The following is an 18,795-nucleotide window of genomic DNA, read 5'->3' on the forward strand; positions in this document are numbered from 1 at the left end:
CTTTATAGAATAAATTGAAGTCAGAGAATGTGATGCTTCTGGACTTGCTCTTTTTTCTCAGTATTTCTTTGACTATTTGGGAATTTTTTATGATTCCATATAATTCTGATAAATATGTTTTAAAATTGATACTAATGGGGGAAAAAACCCTATGGTTGACAAAACACGTGTTTTATGTCTTCTTCCTAAACAAATAAACAAAAACCCTAAGATAAGAGTAAAAAAACAAAAGTTCAGAAATTGGGGAAGAAGACAGTTGAAGAGTGGTCTCACTAAATTAGAAAACTTAAATGCCTGCAGAAGGAGAAGCCAATGAGAAGTAAATGATTCTCCTTCCAGTATCACAGAGGGGTTCAGGAATTGAAGGCACATAGCCACTCCTTGAAAATAATTTTAATTGGCTACACTGGATATTGCTAGGAGTGAGGCAGGAGGTGAAAATAGGGAATTGGTTGAAAGAATCCCTAAGAAGCAGTTGAAACCTATACTGCCCCATTGCCATTTTAGATAGCCAGGGGACTCTCCCTGCTCATGCCTAGAGAAGTTGGGAAGTTTATTTTCTGGAAAATTTAAAACAGACAGTCTCCAGTGTCAGGGACACAGGATACAGAAGACGGAAAGGATGAGGCACTGGAGGAAATTTCTGGGAGCTGGATCAGAAAAGGGAATAGGGCCTTCAACTATCTAGTGCTATATTTCTAAAAACTAATAATGATGAGAATATGGAAAAATAGTAATGTTTGACACATCTTGTATTGTGGGTGTCTGTTACACTAATATCTGTACTTTTTGTGTTTGAAAATGTCATAATCAAAAATAATCAAAAACCTCTGTTGTGTCCTAAGGCAAACTGGGAGATGTTATAGGAATGAAAGTGTTGTAATCTCTCCCTGATATTATCTTAGTTATGGAACGAAATGCTGAGATTAAGTAGGCAAGTGGTTAAAAATGCCACACATATGATGAATACATTAATAACAATGTTATTATTAATTTTAAGATAAATGGATGCTAACCATATAACCCAACTATCATCTCAATGTTTTAACAGATTTTATTGTTGTATTAATGGTAAATTATGTGGAAGCTATCAAGTTCCCCCTTGCCCCCCGAGACCAAACTGCAGCCAGGCAATAATTTGTGTAAATTCCAGGTTCATTTACAACCCCATCTAAATTGTGTGTTGAGGACATGCACACTCATGCTGATATTTTTCTCTTATGAAAACATTACCAGGAAGATACATATTCTTGCAGTTTCTAGATAAAAAAAAATGGCTATGCAATCCAATAAATGTTCTCTGTACAGAAGAACAAAATTAATTCTGATGAGTTATTGATAAATTAGTGACTCATTTTTTCTTGTTGTTGAGTCACTCACAAATGAATTAAAACACATTTTCCCTTCCTCTTTCCAGGACGTATATTCAAGTTTTAGTGTGTTTAGTGTTCCCTTGTTATAAGAAAAAAATCACACATTTTTATAGAAAAGTTAAAAATAGAATGTGACATTGATCAGTCAAGGTGACCTATTGATTTATATGAGTGATTGAAATAATATTGTTAGATTATCTCAGGGACATGAGGGCTGGTGTTTCTAGGAGAAGATACTGGTTCTAGCCTGGGAGAGAGTAGAGTCGGGTTCTCAGGACCAGGAAGGACAGAGGGGTGCTGAGTTCTGTGGCGGGTCATGACACTGAGCAGGGTCTGGGCATACATGTCTAGACACTGAACATTAAGTATCATGATCTTGGGAGCTGCACTGAAAGAGGTGGATGACTCTACTTTCTAACAGGCCATTGGAGCTAGAACAATAAACCCCACAATCTCAGTGGCGATCACGTTGGACTGACCAGAGGGAGACCTCTGCCACATTTTTCTGGGATGCCCGGTTCTTAAATCATGCTGTAACACCAGGGGAATGATAAATCTGTAAGAAGAAAAAAAAAGGAAAAAGAAAAAAAGATAGCCTGTGGTCCCAAGAGAGACCTGAAAGCTAGATATAATTTTATTCAAAAAGATAAAGAAATGTGACTTTTCTTGTATATTGTGAGCAGTGCAGCAAATCATGCTTGTTTCTAAAAATATAAGAATCTGGAAAACAGAAGTTCTTTTCCTTTGGAAAGATTCTTGGCCAAGGTTCTTAAGTTATTATAACAACGTTTAATTGATATTAAAGGTAAAATTAGTGCATGGACAATAACATAGTTTGCATTTTGATAATTACCCCTAGAGCCCATTTCTGTGCATCCAAATTGGGAAGTGAGATCAGTGACCCCTTCTCTGGATTTCAGTTCATCTTCCAACTGATTACTTCCACATATAAAAATTTCTGCCCTTTTACGTGTTTACATTTGAGCCATGTATCCTCCATCCACAATTTTCAGTTAAGGCTTCGATCTAGTTGGGCTCTTGATTCTCTTTACTCCCAGTATCTTGTATCTTGGGTGGTGTTAGCATCTATTTGTCTATTTACTCCACACTGCAGCATATTAGTTCTTTGACCTGCTTTCATCTCTCTTCTTCTTCTTACACATGACATGTGAACCTGCTCCACCTCTCAAATCATTTATAAAAAAAAATTTAAAAAATTAGTGTCTTAAAACAATAAATATTATTTCACACATTTTCCCATCTGAGAATAAGCATCCGTCAAACCACAGCCAGTCTTCCTGCTTCTTCCTTTTCCTGTGTATCTGACTTGAAGACTTGTGAGAGAATAAGCTATGCCCCAAAGACGTGTTTGATTAAACTGGTATGTCTACCTGTAGGTAGCGGTAAACTTCAGATTTGTCCCTCATGAGTTATATTTTAGGGACTGGGGTTGAATCTCTTGTATATTTGTAGCCCAAGCCTCTGGGTGGTCTTGAGATCACATGCTTTTGCTGCTTGAGATGTTGGCCAATTTCTGTATATGCACAACAATTAATAGAAAAAAATAATTTTATCACAAAAGCAATAAAAGTAGAGTTGAGGTTTTCTGTGAATAGATTCCATAATCCATTTATATATATGTGTATATATATATATATGTATATATATATACATATATATATATATACATACATATATATATATATGTATGTATGTATTTGAGCACAGTTAGGTATTATGATCCTTGATCAGAAATTATCCCATTTTCAATTCGGCTTATCGGGCCCCAATGTAGAGAAGTTTTGTTCTTCTGGGCTTAAAAGCCAGTAACATTAATTTCAAAAGCAGATTTTATTGAATTTAAGCAAAATTAACGTTTCTTTACAAAGACAGAAAAACATGGATATCAGATTTAATAAAGAGGGAAAAGTGCAGACTGCTACTTTGAATAGTAATATAAAATCTGGAAAAAATAGTAGTGAATAGGAGTCAAGAGGATATTAAAAGGAGAATAAATGTATGATGCTAGGATAGAACCATTCTCTTCCCATCCCACAAAGATGGAAATTCAGAGCAGATGTTAACTTTTGTCCAAATACTCATTAATGATCTACAGAGATAGCCATATAGCTTTACTCTTTTGACTTATTAATATGGCAAGTTAAGTATTAGATTTTTGGATGTTAATTAATCCAAATTTATAACTTTGATACAACCCAATTGTCCACAGTGTACAAGTATGTATGTATAATTATATCTATATGTCGTAATCTGTGTCTCTAATCTCTCTCTTTTTCCTGACATACGGATAAAAAAATGTAGTTTCCCTGGAAGGTAACAGTAGTTAATCTGGGAGAGAAAATGCACTCTGACAGGGATTGTGAATAGGGGTGAATGGGAGAATTTACTCCAATGTACATGTTTTATTGCTACTTTAAAAAATGGTATTAGAGGGTAAAAATGGCATCAGAGATTATCTTGATTATCACTCTTGTTGCTCCTTCTACTTGTCCTTGTTAACAGTAATAATTTTAAAAATGTACTTCCTAATACAGTGTAACAAGAAGTAATGTGGAAAAGATATCCCCAGTGCACTGCTAAGTAAAATGAGCACACTGTATACTAATTATTATATCTGGAAGGTAAGATTAAAAGAAACTTTCAATTTTTTTCTTTTCCTTTTTGTGTTTGAAATTTGTTGTGCTTGCATTGTACTTACCATCAAAAAAAATGCAGCAAAATTAATTAATTAATTAATTAATTAATAATCACACAATCAGCCTAAAGTCATTTTAACCTTTTTAAAATCTTTTCTTAATTGAGAAAGTTACTCTCTACCTACTTTTTTTTTTTTGAAGTTCTTTGGTTATAAAATAGAGAATAAAGAAAGAAATTTTGATTTCAGTATGTGTCAGGTCAGAGAACTGAAAATAAACTTCATTGATTTTTAAATTTATTAAACAGAGTTTCTGCTGCTGTGGGTCAGCTCTCGTGCCTGCTAATTTGCAAATCACCAGATCCATTTACAAGTGGACCTCTTGTGCATATGAGCCTTCATCTTCATCTGGCTAACTTTAAAATGTCATATCCTTTGACCCACTCTATTCTAGATCTGTTCTGAGGACATGATACTTACTACAGAAAAAGCTTTATGAAAAACATCTTCAAATTCACATTGTTTATAATAGCAAAGAATTGAAGCAACTTAAATACAAATCATGGAACAGCTTAGAAAATGCATGGAATTTTGAAGTGGTCATAAAAAGAGATTTTTCCAGTGCTTACATTAGCACAGAAAAGAGCTCATTATATTATCCTAAGGGAAATAGGAAGAAAACCAATACTTTTTACAGTTTGAAAGTAACTTTAAAAAACTTAAGAATCTTTTCATGGCTGAAAGTGTTAATGGACTTCGTATACTATTAAAAAAATATATGAGGATGTTACTAAACTGAATGAGGCCATTTTTGTTTTTCCATTAGAAGGTAAAGGCAAATCTACCAAAATAATTAGATATTTAAAAATGGCTTCACGACTTATTTGACCTAAATCAAAACTCACAGCCTTTTCTTTTTATGAAAGTTAGCATTTTACACGCCTCATAGAGATACTTGTGAGAGAATATCAAACTTGAAAGTGGAGTGGTCACTGCCAAACAACTAGGGACAGCTGTATAATAATTTCAGAAGCTGCTGACCAAAGGAAGTCTAACGTGGAAAGATGTGCTGTCACTCCCTGGGAAAACAGAAATGAAGGAAGAATATGGTAAAGGAGGAAATCAGCTGTTGGACCAAAGAAGGATTTGTACATTGAAAAAATGCCAACCATTGAAGACAGTTGCTGTGCCCCACAAAATCCCAAGTTCTGTCCATCATCTACTTCTGTTGGCCTAGCAATTTGCTCAGCTATTGCTATTTTGGGAAGGAATTTTCACAGAGCTGGCATATCTTCAGCCCCCGAGGTTTCCTCTGATTGACTGATCAACAGGTGTTGAAAAAGCCTGTGACAGAAATATTGCAGACACAGTCAGTGCTGTCATGTGACTTCTGTGACTGTGACTGTAGTTTCACAGGACTGTATCGTTTCTTAAGAAAGCCTTTCTGCAGGAGAAAAGCTGAACAGATTATTTACAACATTTATGGGGAATTTTCGATAGAGACAGCATATGCATATCTTAATACCGTGTGTATTTATGATTTAAAAATGGAATATTGTGCTCGTGATTACACAACTGAAACCTAAATGAATATGAATAGAGTAAGCTTTTCAAAGAAATGGTGTTGACATTAGCATCCTAAAAATTGTTAAACTATCTCGACTTAATTTTGTTTCACAGGCAAATTATCACAAAAGCTATTCGAACAGTGGTCATATGAGTATTAGAGAAGAAGACAAAAAGAAAAAAAAAAGCACATAAAGTTAGATTTTCAGATACGTAAGGAATATAATTTGTTATACTATTTTTATACTAAATTTCATTTCTTGATTTTTAAAAAATTCATCCAAAGCAAAAGAAACACATGTATATAAATTATTCAAATTTTCGTTAAAAAGAAAGAAAATTTAAATAAGGCCAAACTTCTCAAAGTGTTTACCATGCCCTGCTTTCTTATAGTATTCAGAATGAAAGCCAAAGTCCTTATTTTGTTCTCTGGGGTCATGCGTAAACTGCCTCTTCACTCTATCTTTGTGACTTGATATTCTCCCACTCTCACCCTAGTCTTTCAGCTTCAGCCACACAGATCTTTCTGCTCTTCCTTGAACCAGTGGGGCTCACTCTACCTTAGGGCTTTGCTGTCCCTCCCCTGGGCATGGTATCTTTCAGAGAACAGAATGGTGGGAGCTCTCACTTCCTTCAGATCATTAGTCGAAATGTCACCTTCTTGGTGGGAATTCCCCTGTTTATCCTATCTAAAATTTAACCATCTTTTTCCATCATTGTTTTATATTCCTCTTCCTTGTGTATTTTTTCTCTTATGGCTTATCTTTACCCAACTCAATGTTCTTTTTACTTCTCTTATTATTGCCTACATTCTCCACTAGAAGGTAAGCTCGGAAGGAAGATTTTTTTCTTTGTTGTTGTTTGTTTGTTTACTTTTCCATCATCAGTGCCTGGGACATAAGAGTCTCAATAAGTACATGTTTAGTGAATGCCTAGAAAGGAGTCACTAGGAAATATGATGTTGGAATATAATTGGTTTGATACTACTGTTGTCACTCAACACAAGGCTTTTAATACTTGTATATGCCTCGTAACTCAGGGAAGGACATGTTATCTAGTGCTTCTTCAGGATTCCTAGTATTTTCTGCAGAGAATACCACTACCATTACTACTACTACTACTATTTTCATCCTATTGCTTTGTACTTAGCCTCTTTACAAAAATGAAATCATTTAATCCTTTAACCTCACTGAGTTAGGTCATATTATCCACATTTCATTGATGAAAAATTGAGCCTAGTTAACTAACTTATCCACTGTTGAAGCTAATATGTGATGGGGTTGGTATTAGATAGATCATCTGAATAAAAACATACGTATTTGTCACCATGAAGCTATGGTGTTTTGGAAATCTGAAAAGAGATGAAATATAAATAGGCAGATGTAATCTGAAAGCAATGAAGAAATGTTAATGGATTTGAAACCAGCGAATGACATAATTAGGTTTACATGTTAGAGAAATTACTCTGGCAGTAGAGTGGAAAAGGGAACAGGGTGAATGGGCTGGAGCCAGGAAGTAAATAGGTTGTTGCAATAAACCAGAAAACAAAACATGAAGCTCATTCTAGTCAGTGGAAGTGTTAAAAGAAACAAAATTTAGATATGTCATGAGCTAGAATTTACTAAGGTTTGAGAGAAGAGAGAAACCCACAATAGCTTCTAGGGTTTTTACTTGTACAGTTAGAAATATTTGATGGTGCATTAACCCTGATTAGAAGTGTAAGAAGAAAAATAGATTTAGAAGAGAATAGTGTAGCTGACATCAGGGATTAAGAGACCCTTACAAAGAAGAGACTGGTATAAAATCTCAAATATTGACGAGAGGTCAATAAGTCAAAAACTAAAGAGCATTGTTTGGATTTGGCAGTCAATAGATAATCATTGGTGATATTTGGCAGATGAGCTGCAGGACAGATTCTGGCCTAGAGGTAGACCAGATCAATCAACTGTAGGAGTTTGAAAGGGAAGTAGTGCTGGTGGTGAATGTATTAACTCTATGAGATACCATACTTAAAAGGAAGAGATAAAATAGGGCCGGGGCTTATTCTTTTTATTGTTTTAAAGAGGAAAGTTACTTCATTATTTTAATGGAATAGATTGTAAATGCCAGTTGTATTGGATTTCTTTTACTGTTGTAATAAATCACCATAAGCTTAGGGGCTTGAAATATACCAATCTGTTCTCTTATAATTCTGGAAGTCAAAACTCTGAAATCCAAGTATTAGCAGTCCTGTGTTACTTCTGAGGGCTTCAATGGGGAAATTTGTTTTCTTGCCTGCACTACTTGGCTTGTAGCACCCTCTTCCATCTATAAGGCAGCAGCCTAGCACCTGCTCTGTCCTCTGAGCTTCTGCTTCTCTTTTACAAGGATTCTTGAGATTATATTGGGCCCACCCTGGATAATCAAGTATAATCTTTCATCTCAAAATCCTTAAATAATCACACATGCAAATTTCTTGGGTCATATAACGTAATATTCATAGGTTCTGGAGATTAGAAAATTGACATCTTTGGGGGGCATTTATTTGTCTATCACAGTCCACTCTCTGCCCCCAAAGAGTCACATCTATTGCATATGCAAAATATATTCACCCCATTCCCAACTCCCCCAAAGACTCAACCCATCACAGCATCAACTCAAGTGAAAACTTCCCTCTAAATCTCAATAGCTCAAAAGACCCAAATCTCATCATCTCAATTATGTAAATTAGGTATGGTTGAGTCTTTGGATATGAATCATTCTGAGGCAAAATTTTTCTCTATCAGTGTACCTTTGAGGCTAGAAAACAAGTTGTCTGCTCCCAAAATATAACGGTGGGACAGGGATAGAGTACCAGTCATAGACATGCCTGTACAAAAAGAAAGGAAATGGAAGTATCAAAGGTATCACTGGTCCCAAGAAATTTCAGAATCCTTCAAGGCAAACTCCATTAGATTTCAAGGTATGGGAATAATCCTTTGTGGCTCTGGGCTCTGCCCTCTGGGCCTGAGGCTCTGCCTTGAAGTCATCCTTCCTTTTTCATGAAAGGGAACAGATGTTTGAAGCTGAGTAGTTTAACAGACTGTTTCTTGCCTGCCAAATTTTGGGAGTCCTACAACTTTCTTTCATTTCTCTCTGTCCCTTTCAATGCAAGCTGGCAGTGTTTCTGATATAATATCCTTAGGCACCTTGTGGGTCTCCTATGTAGTCACAAGGATTCTCTCCATTGTGTTACCAAACTCAGGTTTGGCTGCTTGCCACTCATGAGCTAGTGATTGAGAGATGGGTTGGTGGAAAGAAAAGTAGGTTTATTCAAAATGCTGGCATTCCAGGAAGATGGTGAACTGCCATCTCCAAGGCCATCTGCCCCATTTCTTGAATGATCAAGTAGTTTTATAGATATACAAGAAGAGGCAGAATACAAGGAAGGGGGGGTTAATCATGCAACTCCTTTGTGCTGAGGTCCAGGTGAATGTCTTCTGGGGTCCAGTTTGTTCTGCAGTGGTTACCTCAAACCTGGTCTTAGGGGTGATTCATATGTCCTCTGATGGAAAACTGCAGTCCAGAATTGCAGCCTGGTTGCTGGGTCCAGATGTTTAAGGGCTCAGTTGATTTCTTTCAAGTTAGTGTTCTGGCAATTAATCAGATTAACAGAGTATGCAAGTAACCTCAAGAAAACAAAGTTGTTGAAGAGGTAGGAGGGAAAGGAAACAAAATAATCAAAAAGAAAAATAAACTAGATTGTTAAATCTTGAAAAATATACTGTTACAATTATAATTGGACAAGAGTCTTTCATGAAAATTCCATGTATATTACTGACTTTTGCAAAGAAGGCTGAATAGATCTTTGAGCTGCATGCCTAATTTCTTTATGAGCATGCTGGGTAATTAATTGCTCTTACCTTTTGATATATTTGAGGTACTAACAAAGGTTGTCTAGCCATAATATTGGGTTGCTAGAATATGTTTTCCTGACAGTGAATCTCCTAATTTTAGCATCTTTTGAAATCTGAATAGGCTGAGAATTTCCCAGTTCATCAAATCATGATTTCTGTTTGCTTAACTGTTTTTCCCTATTATAAGGACATTTGTGATTATATAGGTCCACCCAGAGAATCCAAGGTAATATCCCCATCTCAGGATTCTTATTTTAATCACATTTGCAAAGTTCTTTTAGCTGTGTAAGATGATATAGTCACAAGTCTGAGGATTAGGACAAGGACATTTTTGGGAGACCGTTATTCAGCCTACCACAATAGAAGACAGAGAGATTAATGGTGTATGAAATTAAAGAATAATGGGGTGAGATTCTTCAGGAAATTGCAGGTAATCAAATCCAAGAGGGTTAGTTGTGTTGTGTATGGAGAACCATACAGTCTTTGTAGGCTATAAGTAAGGATATGGATGAAGGTTTCCAACAGTTGATAGGATTCTCTTTGAAGTAGCAGATATTGTATATGCTGAAGGGATTTAGAACAGCAAAATGCTGTAGAGTTTGAAGGGCCTGTGTAGAGTGTCCCTGGAAGCTGTTAGAATGAGTTTTTTTGTGAGCAAGAGTAACTCCATGTGGGACATGTGCAGAGAACTTAGCGGACAACATCCAGGCAGCTGCCCAGTTACCCTGGTAATTGGGTGTAATCAGCTACACTTTGAAGTTCTGCTACTGAAGATAAGAGGATGTTAGGGTAACCAACTAGCTGCCCTGTTAAGGTGACTTCAGGAAGGCACTCAGAACTGCTTAAGAACTGAGGACTTGTGCAGCTCAGAGAGCCAGTCTCGACTGAGAGGTGATCACGCTGCCACTCTACTCCGAGAACCCTCCACTCTGCTCTGCTTGGCTCTGACTGAACCTCTGTCAGACCGTCCTTCCAGACCAGCCACCCTTCCTTCCTCCACTATTGGACTCTGATTGATTTTTGGGACTGGTTCATTACTCTATTTCCCCCCATTGTTGTATTACTTTGTGTGCTTTACTGTTTGGTGTATTGATGATTGATGGTTGAGTAAACAGCATATTGAAAAGCATTTAAGATCTTTCGTACTCTGTTCTTCACTCATGCCACGGCTACCACGGAGATCTTAGTCAGTGCCAGGTAGGTCCTGGGGGTCGGAGAGTCTCTCAGGTGTTAGGCACCCTGACTTGCAGGAAGACACTGCAGCTCAGACTGAAAAGTCTAGCAGTCACTTGTGACAGGACCACTGTAAAAACATAAAATAAAATAAGGGAAAGGTAGTCATAAACAATATATTTGAGGTGATGAATATTATATAATTTCTCTGAATGTCCTGGCACAGGAAAAGGATGGTTGCCATGATCCAGGTTACCAAATTGCAGGGTAGGTACAGAGGAAAATCAGTGGGTGAAACAGTTGAGGGTGTAGATGAGAGAAAGGTTGAGTGACTGCTCACGGAAGTGGGTCTGGGGAGGCGAAAGTATGAGGTTGCCAAGGAGGCTGAGAGGGTGGGAGAAAGGGGAGGTCTCTGAAATGTGGAAATAGAGTTTATGTTTCTCAAGTTTCTGAATAAAGTCCAGGGTGGGGCCAAGGGAATAGATTGTTAGAGTGGAAGAGAACCAGATTCCAATTTGGAGTAGAATTTGCTTATGGGAATTGTATACATATTTTGGGGTGGCAGGTAGGAAGAGTGGAGTTACGTGTAGGGATCCCCACCAGATAAATCTGTATCATTAAAAGACAAAATAACAAGTTTCTCCTTTACTTTAAGAACTTGTTGGACCCATTTTAGTAACAATCCAAGGAAGACATCAAAATTAAATCCTATGTGCTTTGGGGTAGAAAACTAACATTGTAGCATCGAAAGCACTTGAATAAGATAATTCAATAGATACAGAGACTATTGTGCTTAGACAAAGATGCGTGAAATAAGAGAAAATTTCAAAATCTTGGCTACTTTTTACTAGCTGTAGAAACATGGGCAAATAATTTAACCTTAATAGCTAGCTCATAGGTTCTTAGATTTGAAAGCTGCTCAATAAATATTTGTGGGATGACAATGACCGACATAATTGTTGAGCATTTGACTACATGGCTACGTAGCTACATGGCTACATTGCTAAGTATTTATATGTATTTCTATTTTTACCTTTACAACCTCCTTATAATAGATGTACTGTAATTATCCCCAATTTATAGATGAGGAAAGAGAAGGAGAGAAAGATTAAATAGCCCAAGGACTCACAGTTAGTAATTGTTGGGCGAGGATACAGATTCAGATGGTTTGACCCCCAAGGCCTAATGCTCTTAACCAGGGTTATACTGAACGATTTGTAGACTGAATGCCTGTGTGAATGAATGGAAACGACTTCATAGATTCTGAATTGTGATAATCCAGGGTGAGTAAAACCCAGCAGAAGTGATTGTCTCATGGAAGTTTTCAAATTGAATTTCATTTGACTTTGACAGACTTTTCATTTGCTTCGCACTGACCCAAACCAGATGCTATAGAACACATTCCTGCCCCTCATGTCTCTTTGTTCACCAACTCTAAACCTAGAAAATAGACAGATAATTGATACAGACACATCATTTTTGAAGCTTTCCAATGATTGTTTGACATTTTCATCATAGAATTTCCAGTCATTTTCTAATTGCATAGTATTTTATAATTTTTTTTAATGATTTGCTCTGCTTAGGATGGTTCAAGATGGGTTATCTTTAATCAGCTGTGAGTACAGTGGCTGGCAGTACTTGGCAAGATTATCATTTGGGGCCACGTATATCCCTCTATTCTCAGTAGCTATTAATGGAGTAGCTGGAAAGCAACATAACCACTACAATGTGTTCTGACCCCATGTGACTTCTGCATGGCTATCTGTCGTATGAGCCTTCTTAAATGTTGACTCTTTTACGTCATGCCTGGGAAGAGATACAGAGATTTACGCTTTTTAAAATGTTCAGACAACTGTGGTCAAGTCTCTGAGGTGTGCATTTACATAAGATTAAACTGAAATGTCTCAATCATGAGGGGAAGCAAATTAAATTGAGGTAATAAGAAAAGACCGAAAGGGAACATCCCACCTTGTCCTCTCCTCTGTTATTCTCTCATGGAAATCGTTTCAAAAAGGAAAGGTTGGAGCAGGATTACTGAGCGGATCTTAATCCAGCTGTGGTGAGAGATCACCTACAATCCACATGTGGTTTGTTCCTGGGCAAAGAGAAGAGTCGCGTACTCTTCATTACGGATTATACTGCCATAAAAGACAGCTGCTCTGTTCCCTGAGAGGCTGTCAGCGCCAGGCAGTCCTAGAAAGCTACTGTTAGTCTCTTTCCACTCAGTTCAGAGAAATGCTTACCAGCACCTATGGCTTTTGACTCATTTATTTATCCTATTTTGTTTCACTTTTATTTTTGCAAAATGAAATAAGAGCATTGTGGAATGATAGATTGTGTTTATGAATGGAGATGTAGTAGAAACCAATGATCTTTTCTATATCATCTTTCTATTATAATCTTTTATATTACCTACGTAGGTTTAAATATACCAACTAATTAAAGTCGTGGAGGAGAACAAGTGAGTTTAATGTACCCATTTAGTGATAGAGTTGATAAACTGAAAAAGAATATCTATAATTTGATAATTAACTTTACAGGTGGGATACTAAAAAAGAACCAGTCGTTTTAATAGTGCATTATGTACATTGTATTATCTCATTTAATCGTCACAACAAACCTGTGGCATAGAGATAATTATCTCTATTTTAGAGATGAGGGAACTAAGGCATTTATAAAAGGTTGAGAGACACTTTGGAAATTGTATAACTATTATTCTATAAACCAAAAGAGAAGCACACTGTCAGTAAGAACCTCAACACACACACACACACACACACACACACACAAACACAAAAACAACAACAAATAAAACCAAAATAAAACAAATACAAAAAGAACAAAAAAAAAGGAAACAAAAATAACCAAAACTAACATGCTAGAAAATATAAAGAAAACTCAAGGATGGAACTAACAAAATATATTAAAAATGCAAAACAAAGAAGGTCATTTTCATACTTTGGGAGCCAAGTTTCTTTTAATCATTAAGTGTTTGGAGTTATATAACTTAGCCAATGCCAGTTTCTATTCCACTTTTCACTTCAGAAATTTCATTGAAACATGTTATCCAGTGAGTCTGAGGTAGAAAAAAAAGGATAGAGAACTCTTAGCCCAGTACATGTGGGCTAAGACATGTGCCCATTGTCTGTTGGAGACCCTATTAGAAGGACAATCAATATTGTTGATGTTGCTTTCACAGAAAAAGAACTGGCTCCAGAGTAATAATAATTGAGAAGATTGGGAGTTAGTAGAGGGAGTAAATATGTTTTAGACAAATAAAAATAAATTATATATAAAAATAACCAATTTCTGAAGCTTATATAAATGATGATAGAAGAGAAAATATAAATGTATTTGAAATTTTTAATGAGAGACTCTTAAGTGGCTACTCTGAGAATCAGAGATACCCCTGGGCATTAAGATTAGTAGATTTTGGTTCTAGTTGGCTAGCTGTATGTCATGTTTATTTGCCCTTTTTACTGCAGTGATAAGATACAGGTAAAGATGGTATGATGTCAGGAAATACTAATTCAGCAAATATTTTCATCTACCTTTTTGGCACAGTCAGAATGCTAGGTTCCATTAACTGTTAACCAAGAAAAAACTGGAAACCAAAGTACTCTCTACCTTCTATTCCCCCAAATGTTACCTAAAAAGGAAAACTGACTTTATTAAGAAAATGTATTCATGGTAGTACATTATTATTTATTTCACCAAAGATTTGCCATTGTAAGTATGTAAAGGAATTTATTAATTTTCTTGATGTAAGATCATGTTTATTTTCTGATTAGCAGTAGTAGATGATCTTTGTAGAAAATTGTAAAATATTTAGGAGCAGAATAAAAATTGTCACCCACAATTTCATCAGTTTGAAGTAAACAATTTGTTGCCAGTCCATTTGGTAACCAGTCCATTTGGTAATTCATCTCTTAAATTTTAAGTTAAGCATATCTCTATATTATTGGTAATCATATTTTAAGTATTTTTTTATTCTAAGAGTTTTTTGTATTTTGTTCAAAAATTACAAAACAAAAATTATTGAGAAAAATATCTCAGAGTGAGTGATTTATGAGAGTCCATTTCACTGCGCCATTGTGAATGATGCTATCAATGGGCTGTTCCTTGTTTTCTTAAAATAAAGGTGTTTGCTAATTTTATAGAAAAAAGTTTTACCTCAATTTTGCTTTATTTTTTTTTATTTTAAAATACTAGAAGGTCTAAAAATGCTTCTATATTTTGTAATTTGATCTTTCTGTGCTAATTTCCTATCTTATTATAGTGCTTTAATTTTGTGTGTGTGTGTAAAGAATATTAACCTTGTGTTATATTGCATAAAAATATTTTCCTTGTCTATATAGTATTTTTTCAAGATTGTTGATAACTTTCTGCATTTTGAATTTGTTCTATTACAATATGAAGTTTTAATTTTTAGAGTGCAATATTTTCAACTTTTCTCAGGTGACTTTTTTCGTTTTTAAAAAGATTTTTATTAAAATATAGCTCACGTAAAAATACTATATTAATTTCAGGTTTACACCATAGCTATTCAACATTTATATGCCTAAAGAAATGATCACCATGATAAGTCCAGCAACCATCTGACACTACCATGCTATCACAATATTATTGATTATATTACCTATGCTGTATATTACATCCCCATGACTTGTTTCACACCTGCAAATTTGAAACTCTATTCCACTTCATCTTTTTTCTGCCCTTTTAAAATTTTTTCAATTACAATTGACATTCAATATTATTTTATATGAATTTCAGGTGTATAACATCATGGTTAGACATTTATATAAGTTAAGAAGTGATCCCCCCAACTAGTCTAGTACTTACCTGGCACTATACATAGTTATTACTATATTATTTACTATATTCTCTATGCTGCCCTTTACACCCCATGACTATTTTGTAACTACCAATTAGTACTTCTGAATCCCTTTATCTTTTTCATACCATCCCCTAATCCCCCTCCCATATATCACCCCAATAAATTTAGTAACCATCTGACACCATACATTGTTATTACAATATTATTGACTATATTCCTTATGCTATATCCTACATCCCCATGACTATTGTATAACAACCAATTTGTATTTCTTAATCCCCTTTTTCACCAACTCTTAACCTCCCTCCCATTTGGCAATCATCAAAATGTTCTCTATCTATGAATTTGTTTTGTTTTGTTTGTTTATTTTGTTCTTTAGATTCCACATATACATGAAGTCCCATTGCATTTGTCTTTCTCTGTCTGGCATACTCCACTCAGCACAATACCCTCCAGGTCCATCCATGTCACCCTGGCTGGCAAGAACCCATTCCCATCCATGGCCAAGTAATAGTCTATTGTATATATGTAACACCTACTCTTTATCCATTCATCCATTGATGGACATCCAGACTGCCTCCACATCTTGGCCATTGTACACATTGTAGCAATGAAGTTATGGATGCACACATCCCCTCAAAGCAGCGTTTTGGGTTTCTTCGGACCCAGAAGTGGTATTGCTGGGTCCTCCTTTGTCTCTTGTTGTATGTAGCCTTTGTTTTAAAGTCTGTTTGGTGTGATATAAGTATTGCTACCCCAGTTTTTTATTTGTTTGTATGTTTCCATTTTCATGAAACGTCGTTTCCCCATTTCTTTACTTACAGTCTCTGTGTGTCTGTTGATCTAAAGTGAGTATCTTATAGGGAGCATATGTAAGGGTCATGTTTTTTTTTATCCATTCAGCAACACTATGTCTTTTGATTGCATCATTTAATCCATTTACATTTAAAGTAATTTTTGATAGATATGTAGTTATTCCCACTTTATTATTCATATTTTTGATCCTTTTTCTCTCTTGATTTGCATTTGTCCACAATATACCACATCCAAGGTATTATGGTTAAAGCAAGTTTCCCATGCACTTTCACATTTATCAACAGAACCAACCCATGTCCATCTGAGGTTGAGAAGTGGCATCAGTGGCCTTTTGCTGGGTCCCAGTTCAGCTTCTAAATAATTATTTATTCTTCTTATAAAAAGTCCTACACTTTTGAAGCTCTTATTATTTGAGTTGACCATCCTTCACCCTACTTCTTTTAAACAACACTTTGGATCCAGATGGACACTTGGTTCTCTTCTTCACCCCAAGTCCTGCCATTATCCTGGGTGATGTCAGCACACATTTTTCTATTCCACACCCTGGCATATTGCTTCATATTTGTTGTTTGACTTGCTTATGTAATTTATCTTTACCGCAATTCACCTTCAATGCTTTGGTTCTATAACTATACATGGATGAACTCAACTTCCAAAATCCTAAATCAAAATGTGTATGAATTATGCATTGCTGGATAGCAGATTACTCCAAAACTTAGATGCTTAAAGCAATGCACTCAAACCTAGTATGTTTTCATCCAGAGCATTAAAAGTTATTCTCATTGGTTTTAAATCCCTGAAACAAAGTGTCCTCTAATTCAGGCCAGCTCTTCTCTCTGAATTTCCAAACCTTTAGATCCATTTATAAGTGGATTAGTTTCTACACACTTTAAATGTTCATGCTTTAAAATGTTCATATTCTTTGACACATCCTATTCTATTCTTTGAGGACACACATGATATCATGTTTACCCAAACATTATTTATAATAGCAAAAAAATGGTAAAAACCTAAATCTCCAATTTATGAAATGGAGTATTTTATGAAATGGAGTAAACTTATGGAATTTTAAAGTGGTCATAGAAATTAATGTTTATGAAATATTTATAATAGCATAGAAAGACTCATAGAGTGATAATAGAAAGAAGAAATCATTTGTATTTATATGAATGCATTATTAAAAATGGATGCAGCTTTTTACAGCTAAAGATTTTAATGTTTTAAATTTAGTCGATATAAAGAGAAATAAAGGTTTGACTGGAAGACATAGTTTATTTTTTTCTTCACTAAAGGAGAAAGGCAAATCTACCAAAATAATTGGCTTTGAGATTTATTTGATCTAAATCAAAATTCACAGTTTTTGTTTCCCTTAAAGTTTGCATTTTCACATGCTTCATGGAGATACTTAGTGAGGGAATATCAAACTTGAAAGTTGAGTGGTCACTACCAGACAACTAGGGGACAGCTGTATAACAATTTCAAAAGCTGCTTACCAAAGAAAAATGGAAGTCGTCTAATATGGAAGGATGTGCTATCACTCTGTGGGAAAATAGAAATGAAAGAAGACTATGGTAAAGGAGGAAATCAGCTGTTGGACAAAAGTGGGATTTAAATATTTAAAAAATGCCAACAGTCGAAGACAGTTGCTGTGCCACACAAAATCCCAAGGTCTGTTCTTTGTCTACTTCTGTTGGACTAACACTTTGCTCAGCACTATTTTGAGAAAGAATTTTCACAGAACTGGCATATCTTCAGCCCCCAACGTTTCCTTTCATTGACTAATCAACAGGTGTTGAAAAGCCTGTGGCAGAAATATCACAGACTCAGTTACTCATTTTAATTTTATACCTGTGTCTGTGATTTTTTTTTGAATGTTTTATTTGTTGCTGTAGGATAAAGAGGTAAATAAATTATTGCTGATCTAATTACTTTTCCATGGGTATTCCTATAAACTTATTAATACCATCTGTTTATTTGTGATTTATAAATTAAATATTTTAAATTAGGTTAGATCACATGTTTCAAACCTAAACAAATTTAGTAGAGAATTAACTTTAATTGTAATGAAAGGTGTTGGTGTGATGATTTTTAGAAAGCATGCAACAATCTTGGCTTTTAAAAAAATCTATTATATCTAGAAAAAATAAGTCATTTTGAAATTCCTTACAAAGCTACATGTCAAGTAAGCTTCTCAAGCAACCATTACATCATAATCAGAGAAAAAGTAAAACACAAAATACAGTGTTAAATTGCTACACTCAACAAATAATTTTTGGAAATGTAACCATAAGACTTAATTTCATATGATCTAATCGATGAAGGGTAGTTATCCTCACTGTTTCTCCATTTAACAGCCCAATGTGTTATGTTCCTAAACCTGAAAAGAATGAATGGCTGCTCAGTGGAGTACCACAACCTTAACGCTGTGGGTCTCATTAAGACTCTCATACCCAATACTCAATATTATTAAAATTATTGGCTCCATCCAATAAGCAG

This window comes from Rhinolophus hipposideros (assembly GCF_964194185.1).
Source record: "Rhinolophus hipposideros genome assembly, chromosome: 16".
Classification (NCBI taxonomy): domain Eukaryota; kingdom Metazoa; phylum Chordata; class Mammalia; order Chiroptera; family Rhinolophidae; genus Rhinolophus; species Rhinolophus hipposideros.